Consider the following 16,218-nt stretch of genomic DNA (forward strand, 5'->3'; position numbering starts at 1 on the left):
GAATCAACCGTTTTTAAAAGTTAACACCAGTGGATATGATATCACGCTTAAGTAAGCGATTACACGTCGATTCTGATAAAAAGTTCTCATATCTCAGTCACAGAAAGAATAAATTTAAAGAAGTTTTTTCTGTGTGTGCGTTTGCTTGATATTAACGAACTTATTTGATAAAAATTATAAGTTTTTTTTTGTCCGTAAATCTATTTTTATTTCCTTCTGACTATATTATAAGTATTTTATTAACCTTTCCTCAGGCATTGTCAGATATCTCACAAATCCCAATCTATAAATTACTTTTTAAAAAATCAATAGTTTCTGTTTTAGTTCTTTTCGATGTTGATACTGGACTAGATGTTATCTTATAAAAATTCTCACAACGAAGTAATAGTATTCGAATTCGCATAAAAGGCGCGGGTTTCATTATTATGAAAGTAATTGCTTTCCGATGAAAAAGCTTTACGAGTTTTGTATTGCCCCTTCAATCCTACAATACTATACTTTTATCTAGGATCTGTATTACAAACAGCAAGAGCATTCTCCTCTCAACTTTCTAGTACTCTTAGTATAGTAGAAAGTAAACCTATTTAGTATACTTTTTGATTCTCTCTTTATTCTCCTCGGCATCATTTGAACAGAATTACGTTGGAAGTCTACATATCAAATTTCAATGCTATTTATTTCTCGATGCATTTTTACTTTCTCGTATACGTAGTAATATATATGCCGAATCTCCACGCTGTAGGACTCCCAGAGTTACAAAAGGAGCCGCGGTGGCCTGATGGTAAGGTCTCTGCTTCGGAGCCGGAGGGTTTCAGGTTCGAGACACTCTTCCACCGAAGAACCGTCGTGTAAACGAGTCTGGTGAGCGTTAAATGTCCTGGCCAACCCCCCTTCCTGATGTGATGTGGAGACGGGGGTGCCAGCTCAGGTGTCGTCCTCGTCATCTGACCACGGTTCAAAATTACGTCGACCATCCAAAAATAGCCCTAGTGTTGCTTTAAAACGGGACGTTAATACAACTAAATAAAACCCAGAGTTACAAATATACATTTTTGGGAAACGTCCGTTTGTCTGTGACAAAGGTAACTCAAAAAGATTTGAGCAAGAAGGATTAAATTTAGTATACAGTAGATTTCTGTCAAATTTTGTGCAAAATCCACTCCGAAGAAGTCTGTCTGTCTAGCTGTTCGAATATAAGTTAACACGATAATTACAAAATAAAGAGAGCTAGATAGATAAAATTCGGTACCCAAAATTTATAGATAATTTAGACACCGTTCAAATTTTCAGCCAAATCCAACAAGGGATTGATCGTCTGTCGGTCCGTGCTTTCAGAAACATATAAATGTGATAATTCTAACACGTAATGTCTTAATTATATAATATTTATCATGCGATTTAATGATTAAAGTTGTAGTTCTGTTTCAAAACTTTACGTGAATCGGTTGGGAAGAATGAGTCTGAAACACTTATTCTATTTTCTGTTAACCACATGCCAAATATTAATCGCCAAAATACTCGCCAAGAATGGCACGATGGATTCAGTAAAAATGCCAAATTCACGCCAAAGGTTAATATTTCATGTATTGTACTTCAATGTTAAGCAAGGCTTCTCTGTAATAACGGTTATATTTATTTCCTTTTACTTGTTACAATATAACTTAATAATTTCTGGTCAAAATTAACTTGTTGGGAATTACGCTTTAAAATAACCTCTAGATCACAATGAAATGAATACCAAATAAAAAAAAAACAAAGAACGCAATAAATTAAAATTATTTCTGAAACTGTTCGCCCAGCATCTGCCAAGAGACTGTTATCGTCCAACCGTGCACTGTGCATTATTGTCGTCTGCGTTTTCTTAATCAAAATTTTAACTGTTATAAGATAAGAGTTAAGCTCTTAAGTTCTGATTCTAAGATAAACCTGTTTGCGCATCAACTTATGCATTTTTAAGACAGAAAAGTGTCCAGTTTTTTTTTTCAGACATTTCGCTTTATATGTGTCTCTAAGGTGTTTTTCTTTCTCATTTTCGAAGAGAGGGTATTATAAACTTTAAAAAAATTTTTCCTCTACTTTTTAATAAATCATCAAGATGCAGGGTACCCTGAGTTCAAAAAACGGATTTTCGGAATTATGTCTGTATGTCTGTAAACTCGATATCTCAAAGACGCTTTGAGCTAGACAAGTGAATGCAGGCTTTACATCAAATCTGTAGATTTCGATCAGATTTTTAATGATATCCATCCTCAGGAAGTCTGTCTGATTGTCCGAGTATAAGTGTATAACTACAAGTGCGGCTCACGAATGTAAGCGCAACTCCTTGAAAAAGCAATAAAACAAAATTTTGAATGCAATCATCCTAGTAAAATTACAAATGAATGTCAAATTTTGGATACATTCCGTGCACAAAAAGACGTGTAAAATACATTCACGGTTTTCTTTCATATATTACGAATAGAATACTTATGTGCAGGACAGTAAAAATCTGAGGAATGGAAATAAAAATCTGAGTATTTAATCTTTTGTCAATAAAAATCTGAGGTCAATAAAAATTTGAGTGAACAATGGAAATAAAAATCTGAGTACTCGTGGCGTTCATAGCTTTGCCTGATATCCTAAATATTATGCGGGAGGATTATACATTTATTAAGGAGTATGTGAGAAAATACCCTAGAAACTAATCTCATTGATTTTTATCTTAATTTTAACCTAAGCAACAGCATGCAATTAAATAATTTGATAAATAATATAATATAATAATATAATATAATAATATCCTAGGCGATTAGTATTGATTGTATTAATTTATTCATTAATTTGAATATCAAACAATTTTTACTTTCTTGTAAACTTAGTACAGAGGAAATACAGCAATCGTTAAATAATTTGAACTCGAAATTTTGACAAATCTCCACGCTCCCTGAGTTCGAAAAACACATTTTCGGAAAATGTCCTCTCTTAGACAAAAATAATTCAAAAACGCTTTGAGCTAGACTCATGAAATTTGATATACGTTCTTCATACCGAATTTGCATATTTCTGTCCAATTTTGTGTAAAATCTGTCCATCAAAAATCCATCTGTCCAGTTTTTCGAATATAAGTTAATATGATAACGACAAAATGGATAGTAAAACAGAAAGTTAAATTCAAATTAAATTTTCAACCCTTTTTTACAAAAAAAAAATACAAAAAAACATTAGGATATATTATTTGAAATAAGAACAATTATTTTAAAATAGGATTATTTTGGGCCCGCGAATTCTGATTGATATAAAAGTTCTTATAAGCATTGTTCGAAGTTTATTAAAGAACAATGTAAATGAATGAATTGTTCCAACTATAATACGGATGTCGAATTTCAAGTTTTTGCCAATTCTTTTTTCTAGGAAACATTTATTTAAGTGGAAATCCATAAATTCCCAAAAATATAAAAAATGAAGAATATTTTTTCGAATTAGTATTATCTTAATTTAACTTTGATCTATTTACACCATCATAACATTTGACACTCATTTTATAGGCATTTTTAATGCATATAACTTTTTAATTTAAACTTTTTCTCTAAGAATATTGGTCCTTTTATTTAAATCCAAAAATGAGTGTTCAAAGCTTTATCTGATAATATATATATGGTGGAAATTTAGAGACTTGTTTTGGATTGCCAAATAAAAAACTTAAACCAATAAATTTGCTCATATATATTTTTTCATGTGTTTTAAAATTTAGTGACAATTCGATTGGATTAAATATTCCAAATAAAGAACCAGGCTAAAGAAATTTTTCAAAACGTATTAGTAAAACTGAAAGAGGGAAAGAATTTGTAATAGAAATAAAATCAGTGATAATTAAAAAAAATACCATTAAATGCATTCATTTTGAAAGATTTCTAGATTAATTAATTCCTAGTAAATATTTATTTATTTCAAAAATTAATTCAAAATTAATTAAAGCAAATTCAGCATGAACATAATTAACTGAGCCTGATATTTCACAACATTCGTGCATGAATGAATTTACGAAATAATGAACGAAGAATATAAGGATAATTTCATAAATTTACGAACATCAGCTTGAATGACAAGGGGTTCGTCGAACTACCTGTCGCTCTTTCCTTACGGAAGTAGTACCATTAAAACCGGTTGGTACCGGTTAAATTTCGTAACTCGTTCTGTTTAAGTGTACTTGTATGCCATTCTTTAGGAAAGCAATGCATGTAAAGAAAGCATGTTTCGCATTGTGCAATTAGAAATGAAAAGCATATTCAATGTTTCGCCATTTCATTGTTGTATTTTATATTATTTAAATGACAATATTTATGGTTTGGTAAATTATATTTTAATAATTAAATACAGATAAAATTTTAATAATTAATTACAGATAGATGGATTAAATCTGGAACATATCATGCAGTGATATTTCGTAATATATTGGATCTTCTGTTATTTAAATTTACATTCAGTTAAAAAAAACTACAAAATAGAATTAATTCACATGATGCTGTGATCACATTCAGAAGTTCCTAGACATGTACAATTGTTTGTACATTTTTTGAAACCAAGATGTTGTAATCCTTTTTTTTTTCTGTTATAATAAGCGCACTAAACAGAAGAAAGGAATAGCCATTAAATATTTATTGCTTATCAAGTAACATATAGTGAATGAATTCCCGAAAAAAGAAATTACTTTTGGAAAAAAAATAAATTATTAATATTAGGAAGTCAGTTAATAGGAAGTCGTCATTTTTTTTCCGTATATAAAAAATCGTTTGCATATATGAAAAATGCGTTCAAAGTCGAAAGATTTTCTCAACAATCCATAAATAAAGAAAAAGCACGCGAAAAAAAATCGACTGATTAAATACTGGAAACAAATACGAAAACATTATAAAACAGTAATTTTATAGCCGCAATTAAAAATCAGTTTAAAATAAAAAATATGCTATAAAATTTTCTAAATATAAATTGAACATAGCTATACTGTAACTAACAAATCAACTGTAAAAAGCTTGAGATGCAGTTGTAGCGTTATCTCCAAATATTTTGAGGTATAACTTAGTTCAGAAGTAGAAAAATATTTTAATTCTAGATTTTTACAGAATTGATTATTATATCTTGAGCCTTCTTGTTTCAAATGGAATGAGGTTGGTTTAATTTTGTAGGAAAAATTTTCCACATTCTGGTGAAGTTTTCAAAAATGAACTTAAAATTCATAAAAATTATTTTTTTTTTTCTTGTTCCCTACTGTCTGTTTAAAGATTTAAAAACTGGTCAAAAATACTATGGATATTTTTAGATTATAAAAAAAGGGAAAATGGTAAGGTTTAACGATAATGTTAGGTAAAATTAAAAGGTTAATTAAACAATTAAGTTTTCAGATAATTAATTTCCATTTTAACAAATTTCTAAAATTAATAAAATGATGTACAATTTATTTTAAAAAAATAATTACTTGAAGTATTAACTTTTATTCCGAAAAAACCTTAGAAGGAAATATTTGGAAATGATTCCTCTATCTTTGTAGTATATTTAAAAATTTATCAAACTAAATTATAATACCGGTAATGTGAAGTCACAAAAAAAATGTGTTTAATATCGTTTTAATGCTCGCGTATTAAAATGCAATTATTGAAACAATAAATATTGTTGTAAAATATTTTTAAAAAATATTTTGAAAAGATAATTATAATCACAGAAATAATTTGAAAACAATTTTTCTTTTATATTTTAAGAGGGTATTAAAACATTTTTGTGCGGTAATAGGCTCTGAAGTTATCGAGGAAAAGCATTAAATGTTGAATTAGTTTTTAATTAAAAATCTAATAAAATTTTGAAAATCCCTTTTTTTAGAGGGAACATAATATCCAAGATGTAATTTCCTGATAAATTTTGTAGCTTTATATCCGAAAATCTGCTCTATAGAACGTTTTTTAATAATTTTTATTCATTCCTTTTTCATCAAGCATTTGTAATTTGCAAAAAAATGTACCGGATTGTAAACCTTATCAGGTTAAAAACTCGAATAATCTGAAAGAAAAAAAAGGAATTAAAAAGAACTTTGCAAAAATAACCTTTGACTAAAACATCAATAAAACATAAAAGTTCACGATTGCCTGAAAAACAATTTTTTTTTTTCGGAAAGAATGTGTTTACTGGTCGAAAAAAAATTCAAAACAGCAGAATTTGAATTATCTTTTGCTATCAAATTACATGATTTATAATCAGAAATACCTTAAACTCGTGATATCGAAACAACCATTTACAACTTTTTTACTATATGAGCTATATATAGCTTCTTACTATACCAGCGTCACTACGCCTGGTTTAGTAATCCTATTGCATAACTATATTATTATATTTAAAAGCAATCGGTGCATTTGATAAAAGTTTTGTATAAAGTGTTCTATTATTAAATTAAATATTTTTAAATTGATTCCTTCTAGGAAGGGTACAGGACAGTGTTGTGTATTTGACCGATTATCAATATTAATTTTTTTATTGGCTTCACATGTAAGTTAACAATCTTGATGAAAATGCTGATTTTAACTCTCCTTTGTTTTGTATTTGTTAGATATTTTAAAGAAACAAAAAATTTTAATTTTAATATTTTTAATTATTTTTTTCTTAATTTTAGGCGGTAGTCAAAACTTTCTCGCATATTCTTTAATAAGTTTTTCATACCAGAGAACGACCTGGATTCATTGGCGTACAATAGTTATGAAATATGACAGATCGACATACAGTCAACGCGTTGTTGGTTTTGTCTCAAACGTTTTCAGGTGTCTACATTATAGATGTTAAATAGGTGTACAGAATCTTATATGTCTAGCTCTCTTCGTTTTACAATTATTTAGCTTACATTCGAACAGCCAGACAGAGTGAATTCCTCCGAACAGATTTTACTCAAAATTTGACAGAAATCTGCAAATTTGGTTCAAATTCCGTATACCAAATTTCAACTGTCTAGCTCAAAGTGTTTTTGAGTTGTGTTTGTCACGGACAGACAGACGGGCATTTTCCAAAAATATGTTTTTCGAAACGAGAGGATTCGTCAAAATTTCGAGTTTGAATTTTTTTGACGATTACTGTACGTGTAGGAGAAAAGTAAAAATAACCGTACATAAGAAAATAAATTTCATTCACAAAAAGATAATATAGTTATTTTTATTAAATCTCAAATTTGTATGCATGTAAACAAGTTAAAAAGTTCGTTCTTTTTAAAGTATATTCATTATGCTACTATTTAATGAACGAGACAAACTTCACGGAATTTTATAATTTGAAAAGAATTCATAATGGCTTTCAGATTTCATTTCTTTTTCTTAAATCATTTTTATTAAAAGAGCAGATCTTCTGTTAAAACCCTTTTTATGCTACTTTTTGTAATTTGGGACCATCATTTCATTTCAACGTTGCAAGGCAAGTTTTTCAAAATTGTTAGTGATAATCTTTGACTTATCTTTTGATCTTTCTTTGTATGTCCTTATTCTTCACCTAGTTTTAGGGAAAAGCCTCACGTTTTCAGAGGATATCGCTGAACTGACAAGAGTTTCAACCAGAATCTGTGTTAACGAACTTGCATTGGCTGAATCATGCATGCAATATAGATGAATTATCGTCTAAAGGAGACAAGTGAAGGCTGAAACACGTCTATGTATTAAATTTAAAAAAATGTATGTAAATATGGCGGTTTTATTCGCTTTGTGATTGGTAGATAGCTAGTCTGACCCGTGACATTTGAGGTTTGTTTTACTAGTATTGTTTGAAATATTTAAAGAAAATTATTACTACGTCATAGTAAGTATTTATATTGCACTTGATGGTAAAATGGTGACAAAAAAAAAGGGAAAAAAAAGTAGAGACTTAATTAAAATCAAATGAATTTAAAACAATATTATTGGTTATTCTTCTTTAAGACACACCGTTTGAGGCAATACTAATGAATAACTTTCTGATTTTATTTAAAATACAAATTTACGTTTATTTTATTTTATTCAATGTACGAATGAAACCTTTTTTAAATAACAACGTTAGTTTTATTTTATTTACTCCTCTTTTCTTATTACGAATTTCGAAAGAAAACCAAAAACAAGAAGTAATTTTTTTTTTAATATATACAAATCACTGTTGCCACCAATCTTACTAAAACTTTGCAGTTTCTGAACAGATTTGTTTACTTTTTTCGAGTAACGAAAATTTATTGCCTCTTGGTTAGTAATCGTCTGAATATCTAAGCAATACTTTGCATTTTTAAAAAATAGTAATGAGATGTCCAGCGATATTAGATGAAGAAAAAAAAAGTGCAAAGAAAGACCGATTGAGAATCTAGTAATTTGAAAGGAAAAACTGGTCGTTAATTGGCGGCAAAACTTGAAAAATTGATTCAATATTGGAGATACGAGCAAAGAATATTTTCATTATGGGGCTTTGAATTTTGAATCAATATTATGTTCTCGTCATGGAAAGATTAAAGTTCCAGCACTGAACGAATGGTCCGAGGAGTTTAAAAACTCGCTAATTGAAACTGACGAACATTACTTACAGTATCGGATAACATCGAAGTTTACGAACAAAAGCTAGAAGGGAAGGGGTAGCCCACTGGACATTAATAAGAATATTCTTATTGAAAGGCTAAAAATGTATAATATTGAATCATTCCTTGATATTATTTCGAGTCAGATTTAGTAATCCAATTTAGTCGCACCATATTTGGTATCAGGTTTAAATCAATTACATGATGTTAAACATACATTTTTTTTCTATTCAAGGTAATAATAAGTTTTGAATGGTCCAAGTACATCTTCGTGTAACGATTATATTTAATGATTATTGTAAGAATAAAATATCAAAATAATCGCACCATTTTTTTTTTTTTTTTTTTTTTTTTTTTTTTTTGTCACCGCAATAGCAAGAATGAAAACAAAATTAAATAATTACACCGTGGATATCAAAGAGTAACAAAGCAGATTTTTAAGATTTGATCGATGTGATCCATAAAATACTTAATGGTAATAAAGTAATAAGTTATAAATAACTCAAGAAAAATAATCTTGTGACGTAAATTAAAGATCCAAAGATAGTCTAAAAGTTGAAAGGAAATCTAGTAAGACACGAATCATAAACGAAAAATAATCTAAAGATTAAACCACTTAGAACTAAGAGACTGCTCCGTGTTGTATATCAAATTTTAGATTAAAATATGCTTAAAATTCAAAAGTATTTTAATTAATCATCTTTAAGGAGTAAACTTCTAATCGGCGAAGAAATGAAATGAGAAAATTTAATTTGGGCCCCCAAAACATATTTATCTACCCACCATAACTATATTTTTTTAGACTGGAAGGAATATTTCTTGCTATAGACTATAAGAGCCAAATACAGATGGTATGCTGAAATAATAGACCAAGGAATCTTGAATGAAAATTATCCCTAGTTTCTTCTAAACAATTTTTGTACTCTGACATGGTCAAAGCTTCATACACTTTTACACTTAAAATTCTGTAACTTGTTTTTGTTTTGGAATTAAAAAAAAAAAAAAAAAAACAGAATTTTCACAAAATAATAGTAATAGTCTATCTATAATATGCATACTTAACTTTTTAATAATAAAATCAAATAAACACTTTTATTCTCTAAAGTATACATTTTTTTACAAAAATATCAATAAGTTATATTAAATAATTAATTGTTAATCTTTGTATTAAATATAAAAACTTTCAACCTTCTTTGACTTTTGCCAGCCTCGATCTAATGCAACGGTTGTCAAGACACACATTGGGAAAAATTTCTGCAAATCTTCAAAGATCATAGGTCCTTAGAACGCAAACTCACCCTTTGTTCAAAGCTTATAGTGTTAGATATAGATGTATCCCTGCATTTTAAGTATTTCCATTTAACTTAAATTCAAACTTTAAAAAACTAACTTCTGAATTGTCTGTTTTCCAGGCCTTCTTGTATGCAGTCGACCACCCCGCCACCACTGAACGAAGCAATATTGGCAAAGGGTGTCACAGAACTATCGAGATCCAATAACGGTAAATTGAAATGCTATAAGCTGCTACCCTAGCATTTCTTTAGTTTCGATAGCATTTTCTGTCTAGGAAACGGAAAAACTCCTTTCTAAAATATTGAAAGTTGCGAACTTGCTCTTTCGTCCTCTTTTTTTGCTTCATAATGATAACAGTGAAGCTATGTAACATTCCTTTTCAAGGGTCACGGCTCGGACTTATAAAAATAATGCCGAAAATTGCATTTAAATTTCCTTTCAATGAATCAAGTTATAAATGAAAGGAGTTGTGGCTATTTTTAAAATTTTCAGATTCTTTCAATACTCTATAGTACAAAAATAGTTTTTCTAACATTATATATACATATATATAAACTTTCTGCAGATATGTTGTAAGGAGAATAAAAATCTAGGACGAATTTGTAGATGGGCTATCTAGCTTCATTTCCCCATAGCTTTCTTACGACTGAAGACAGAAAAGTAAATTAAATTAAGTGAATTAGTACTTCATTAAACAAATAACATTTGTATTTTAAGTTTTTCGATAACTGCAATTACCTAGAAATTAGGAGCTCAAAAGTGATTTGCAAGCCCTATATTTTGACTGTTTCTATATCAACAATATATATTCCCAGTTTTGAAAAAAAAAATGAAGTAAAACTTTCAAACCTTAACTTTGATTTTTTAAAAAATCTGATCTATATTGCTAAATTTAAACAAAGAAAAAATAAACTTCTGCACTTATTTTCTTTTCTCAATTTGGAATTATTTGAATGCACGAGGACAAAAATTTCATTATTTGAAGAAAATAAATTCAATAAAAATAAAATAATAGATATATTTATTGCTAACATAATGTAAAAGTGGTCAATTTTAGAAAGCATCAAAAGCTGCGCGAGATTTAGCTTTTTTCAGTGCATTGAATTATAATTATTTATTTATTGAATTGTGACAATACAGATAATGTACAATCATTATCGTGTGATAAAAGCTATGAATAATTTAATACTAATAAAATCATTATTTATGATCTTTTCAATATGCCATATTTCATGTTTTACCTAAAAAATGAAAGGAATTTGAAAATATTTAGATGATAAAGAATCGACCTTTGCTTTCGAATTTGCAGAGAGGAATTCTTTTTTTTTTTTTTTTCCTTTTCTTTTTATTGTTTAATTTATCAGGAATTTTCCTATAAACACCACAGTGTTCTAAATATTCAAACACAGATGAGAATTATCATTAACAATAAACCGAATATTTATCGCTATCGTCGTATTTATTTATTTATAGAACTCCAATTTTTGTTTCATATATTTTTAAGATTACTCTAAGAAATGTGTTTAATTTCAATTTCAAAATAATGAGTTTCGCTCAAAATGTTTATTACAATTAAGAGATTAAGTATTAGGATAAAGTGAGAAAAAATGAGATTTTTTTGAAAATATTAAACGTTATATTCAAGTGTACAAAATGGGCTATGAAATGGGATAAATAACAGCCCTCATAAATCACACTCATAATTATTTATTCAAAATTTCTCTCCATAAATACGAAAAAAATCAATAAAACTTTAATAAATTTTTCTAACTTGCATGAAAAAATATATCTATTGCAACGTGAGCACATAATAAGTATAATTTCTGAAATCTAATTTAATTTTCCAAATGAATAATATTTTAGTTGCCATAAAAATAATACAGTTTAAAAAATTCGAAAACACTTAATATGCATTATCTAATAGAAAAAATAAACATAACGAAATAATTTTTTTCAATAAAAAATCGTTTGCAACTTCTTTTTTGGTATAATTTCCACTTGATTACTCTAATAAAACACCTTTTATTTTATATTAATTAAAATACAAAACATTTTATTATTTATTTATTTTTGTTTAAGACACAAATAAAACAAATAATTAATATTGAAAGCTTACGATTTTTTTAAATTACGCTATTTTGTAATTGAAAAAGAGGAAATTCGAAACTAAAAAAAAAATCGAAATTATCAAATTTATTGAAAATAACATACAAAAGGAAGGTGAAGGACATTTATTCCTTCTAATGCATTTAAAATTTCTTTTGAAAAATTAATTAAATGTATTATTAAAATAAATAAAATATGAATTTACTCATAAACTCCTTTCATACATAAGTCAAATTTAATATTTTGTAACACTTAAAATCGAAAAAATATATTTCCGCCAATAATACCATTTTTCGAATTCCTTTTTCAACTTCAATTCTAACATCCAATCATAAAACTAAATAATTAAATAATAAGCCAAAGATAAAGCAAACTTTTGCTTTTATCATATTAAATAGTTTTTAAAAATTTCTTTTAAAGATTGTTTTTAGTTAAAATCACGAACAAACAGCATTTTTACATCATGAAAATAAATGCGCGATTAGTTTTATTAGGGATTGCATATGATGCTGCAAGAATTCGCAGAGCGAAAAAGTAATAATTTCTGATCAGATATTCTTCATCATTTCGATTTTCTTTTCTATAATTACTTCTATAAGGAAAATTCATTTCGCTAAAATGCTAAATGGAATATCATGTAAGATTTAGGACAAAAGTGATAATTATTTTCTCAAATGACCTTCTACAAAAGTATTATTTTTAAATAGAAAGTGAAATCGCCTCTTACCTTCTGTGCAGCTTCATAACAACTGGGATTTCTGACAAAGTTCAAACCGGTTTCAAAGGACACTGTCAAGCTATGTTAGGAATAGAAGATAAAAAAAAATACAAAAAGAACAACTTTTGCTTGATTTTATGCCCCTCCACCCACCTGCCTATACTTTCCGGTGTCGAAACAGTTCTTCTGTGACCTCTGATTCTGATAGAAGTGGTCCCCCCCCCTCTTCTACCATTTTATTTTGAATATTAGATGTGTCAAATAATAAAGCCCAAATCGTTTTGATGTAGAATTAATTCATCTTTCTGTTCATGAGAATAAATGAACTGTGGGGCAAGGTCACATGATACAAATCACAGCGCATGTCATCTAAGCATGCATAAGCATCATTTAATATCAATGTGTCAATCGTTAGCATCGTATGTTTCACTAAAATTTTTTGTTACATTTTGTGTAGATACAAATGCATTCGTTTTGCCTGTTCTAGTTCGTAAGAGAACTACAGTTGTACGAAATTTGAATTCTGACAATGAAAATTCGTGGGGAATATTTTAATCATATCTTAAATTGTGTTTTTATGTTTACATAAGTTTAATTCAAATGATATTGTCCAACACAATGGTATAAATACCAACAATTAAAAAAATAAAATAATTGTTACGTAATTTAAAAAAATGAAATTAATATATTTTAAATTACCATAATTTAGACTAGAATGATTGAGACAATGTTAACGAAAATGGGCAATACTAAAACAAAGAAGAAATTTATTTCGATCGATTTTACTATGTAAACTACTTTCCTCCTTTTCTACACCTTTTTTTATTTTATTATTATATTGCAGATTTTCCGCTTTAATTACAATTTCCAATTTTCAAAGACATTCCATACTTATCAGGTACTTGAATTGTAATTTCTCTCATCATTTGGTAAGTTACGGAGATTTAGAACCATAGAGCTCGCGCACTCCATCTATCCTCACACATATGCTATAATATGTTCTTGATTTGTATCAACGAGAATGATAGCACTCATCCAAAATTCTTAATTCGAGATAATCAAGTTTGGACAGATTGGTACTGTTCTTTTATTCTCTTGATTAAAACAACGAAAAAAGGCTGCTTGCTGTTTCCCTCGGTATTTAGATCCACTAATATAAAAACATTTCATTGAAAAAAAATTAAATGTTGACTTTTTTTTTTCTCCGCTAATCACCGATTTAATTATATTGCCGGACAAATGGGGAGGAACCAATTCTCCAAACTACTAAAATCATTGCTCTTACCTTTATGAGTAGTAATAGCTTTATATTGTTTGCCAATGGATTCAAAACCCTCCGCGCTTTTGCGCATGCGTTAGGATGGGTTTAATTCGGTAAAATAGGGGTGAGAAGAAAGAGGAAAGGATGAGATGTTTACATTTAAGACTAAAGTAAATTCCGGAAATGCGTACATCCTTCCTCATGTCAGCCTTTAATGAGATAGAATCGTCGAAAAGTGGTCTTCTCAGAATGGCGAAACGAACAGCATTTATTATGTGAATAAAAACTGAAACTATAAAATCTAAAAAAAAAAAAAAGAAAGAAAGAAATCAGTGCTGGTGTAGGTGTATAATAATGTAAAACTGCAAAAAATTTATTTTAAAATTATTTATTGTTAACATTTTAATAATTTATTTTATTTCATTACTTATCAATACTCTTAGAATATATATATATACTAGCCGCCTTTGGCGACCAGACGGTTCGCCAATCTTAATGCTCGTTAAAATTTTAATAATTAAATAATTTATGTAATTCCTACTTTAATAGCTTCTTCATCAAACATTTTAAAGCTTCAAATTTTGATAGTCATGTAATTTCCTCATAATAATATAAAGTCCTTCAGCCATAACATAATATGTATCTCTCTAATTTTCTATTAGTTCCGGTAGAATTTATGCTTAAAATTAAAATGGAAATGACTAAACTGCAATTAATATAATAATATTTTTTACTGAAACAAAGCATTTTTTTAATAATATGATTACTGATAATAGAGTCACTGAGCGTTTAAACTTTATGGGCACTAAAGAATATCTTTCTTAAGTTATGTAATATCTCAAGAATTTGTCAACAAAATTTTCTCAGATTCATCATGAACAGATTGATTCATTAACAATGTTTAATTTTAAATGCATCAAACACTAAGAAAATAAAATGAATTATTTAAAATAATCGGTCGAAAACAGGTTTAAAAAACGATGCACTTAAAACTATAAGCATATACAAAAAATATATATAACTAACATAAATACAATTTACTTACAAAAGCATGCAACTAACCTAAAAATAATTTAAATAATTGAAAACAGGTTAAAAAAATCTACTTAAAAAACGATGTACTTAAAACTATAAGCATATACAAAAAATATATAACTAACATAAATACAATTTACTTACAAAAGCATGCAACTAACCTAAAAATAATTTAAATCATCCGTTGATAACGGTTGTCATGGCAACAATCAGAATGCGCATGCGTGAATTTTCTTCGCCAGCTCCGGTAACGTAAATGCGTGAATTTTTCTACGCCAGTTGGGGTAACGCTATGCAGATTATACATTTTTAATTTCCTTTATTCTATGTTATTTTAATTCAAAAGTACTTCAGAATGAATCTGAAACATGGATTAATTAACAATGTTTAATTTTAAATGCATAAAACATTAAGAAAATAAACAGAATCATTTGAAATAATCCGCCGAAAAATGTTAACCCTAGCCTGATTACTGTTGGGAGAAAAAACCACTGAAGCCTTACTCGTTTGGCGGTGGAGAAAATGGAAGATTTTTTTGGCGGAAAAGTTGGCGGTGGGGAAAATGGAAGATTTTTTTGGCGGGAAAGTTAGTTTTTAATTAATAATTAAAATTTCAAAAAAAGGGACCCCAGGTGCACATTCCCGACCTCTAAGGTATACATGTACCAAATTTGATAGCTGTAGGTCAAATGACCTGGTCTGTAGAGCGCCAACACACACACATTGAGCTTTATTATAAGTATATAGATAAGATATGTATATATATAAACGCTTATGTAGAAACAAAAATTAGGCCGAATTTTCTAATTGTTTTTAGGCAATAATTTGCCCGTTTGGATTGTTTACATGCCACAATCATGTGAAGATGGAAAAAAATCTGAGACATTTTTTGGTGTGTGGGAGGGAGGGGGGAGGTTGGGCTTTGTCTTGGTCTACTCCACGACGACCCGCCTACCCAAAAAGGTATAAGAACTTGAAGGTAGCCGGGGAGAAAACCATTATTTATTCATTGAAAAGCTTACAGTCATCTTCAGAATATGGGCGGTAAGTAAGGGTATGCATTATAATTCATTTGACTAAAATAAAATATTTAAATTAAATAGTTAGCAAGCCAATTCTGGATCAAGAGACTAAGTTGAAAAGTACGTAGAGAAAGTAATAACACACATAAGCATAAAAAGTAGTATCGCAATGTTCAAAGTATGATGGAAGGCAAAGTATATTTGAAGACATAGTATACTGTACAGTAATATCAAACAATGTACCAATATC

General features: G+C 28.5%; 1 protein-coding gene across 1 annotated transcript in view; it reads right to left on the minus strand.

Moving 5' to 3' along the window:
• The window catches only part of LOC129957555 (serine protease inhibitor 2.1-like), a 45,990-nt gene extending 33,243 nt beyond the window's left edge, over positions 1 to 12,747 (minus strand). Inside the window, exon 1 of the mRNA XM_056069914.1 lies at positions 12,660 to 12,747. The gene's annotated coding sequence lies outside the window, so the exon portion shown is untranslated. The remainder of the gene's footprint in view (positions 1 to 12,659) is intronic.
• Between the last annotated feature and the right edge of the window lie 3,471 nt (positions 12,748 to 16,218).

The sequence above is a fragment of the Argiope bruennichi genome, chromosome 11, assembly GCF_947563725.1.
Source record: "Argiope bruennichi chromosome 11, qqArgBrue1.1, whole genome shotgun sequence".
In the NCBI taxonomy this organism is placed as follows: Eukaryota; Metazoa; Arthropoda; class Arachnida; order Araneae; family Araneidae; genus Argiope; species Argiope bruennichi.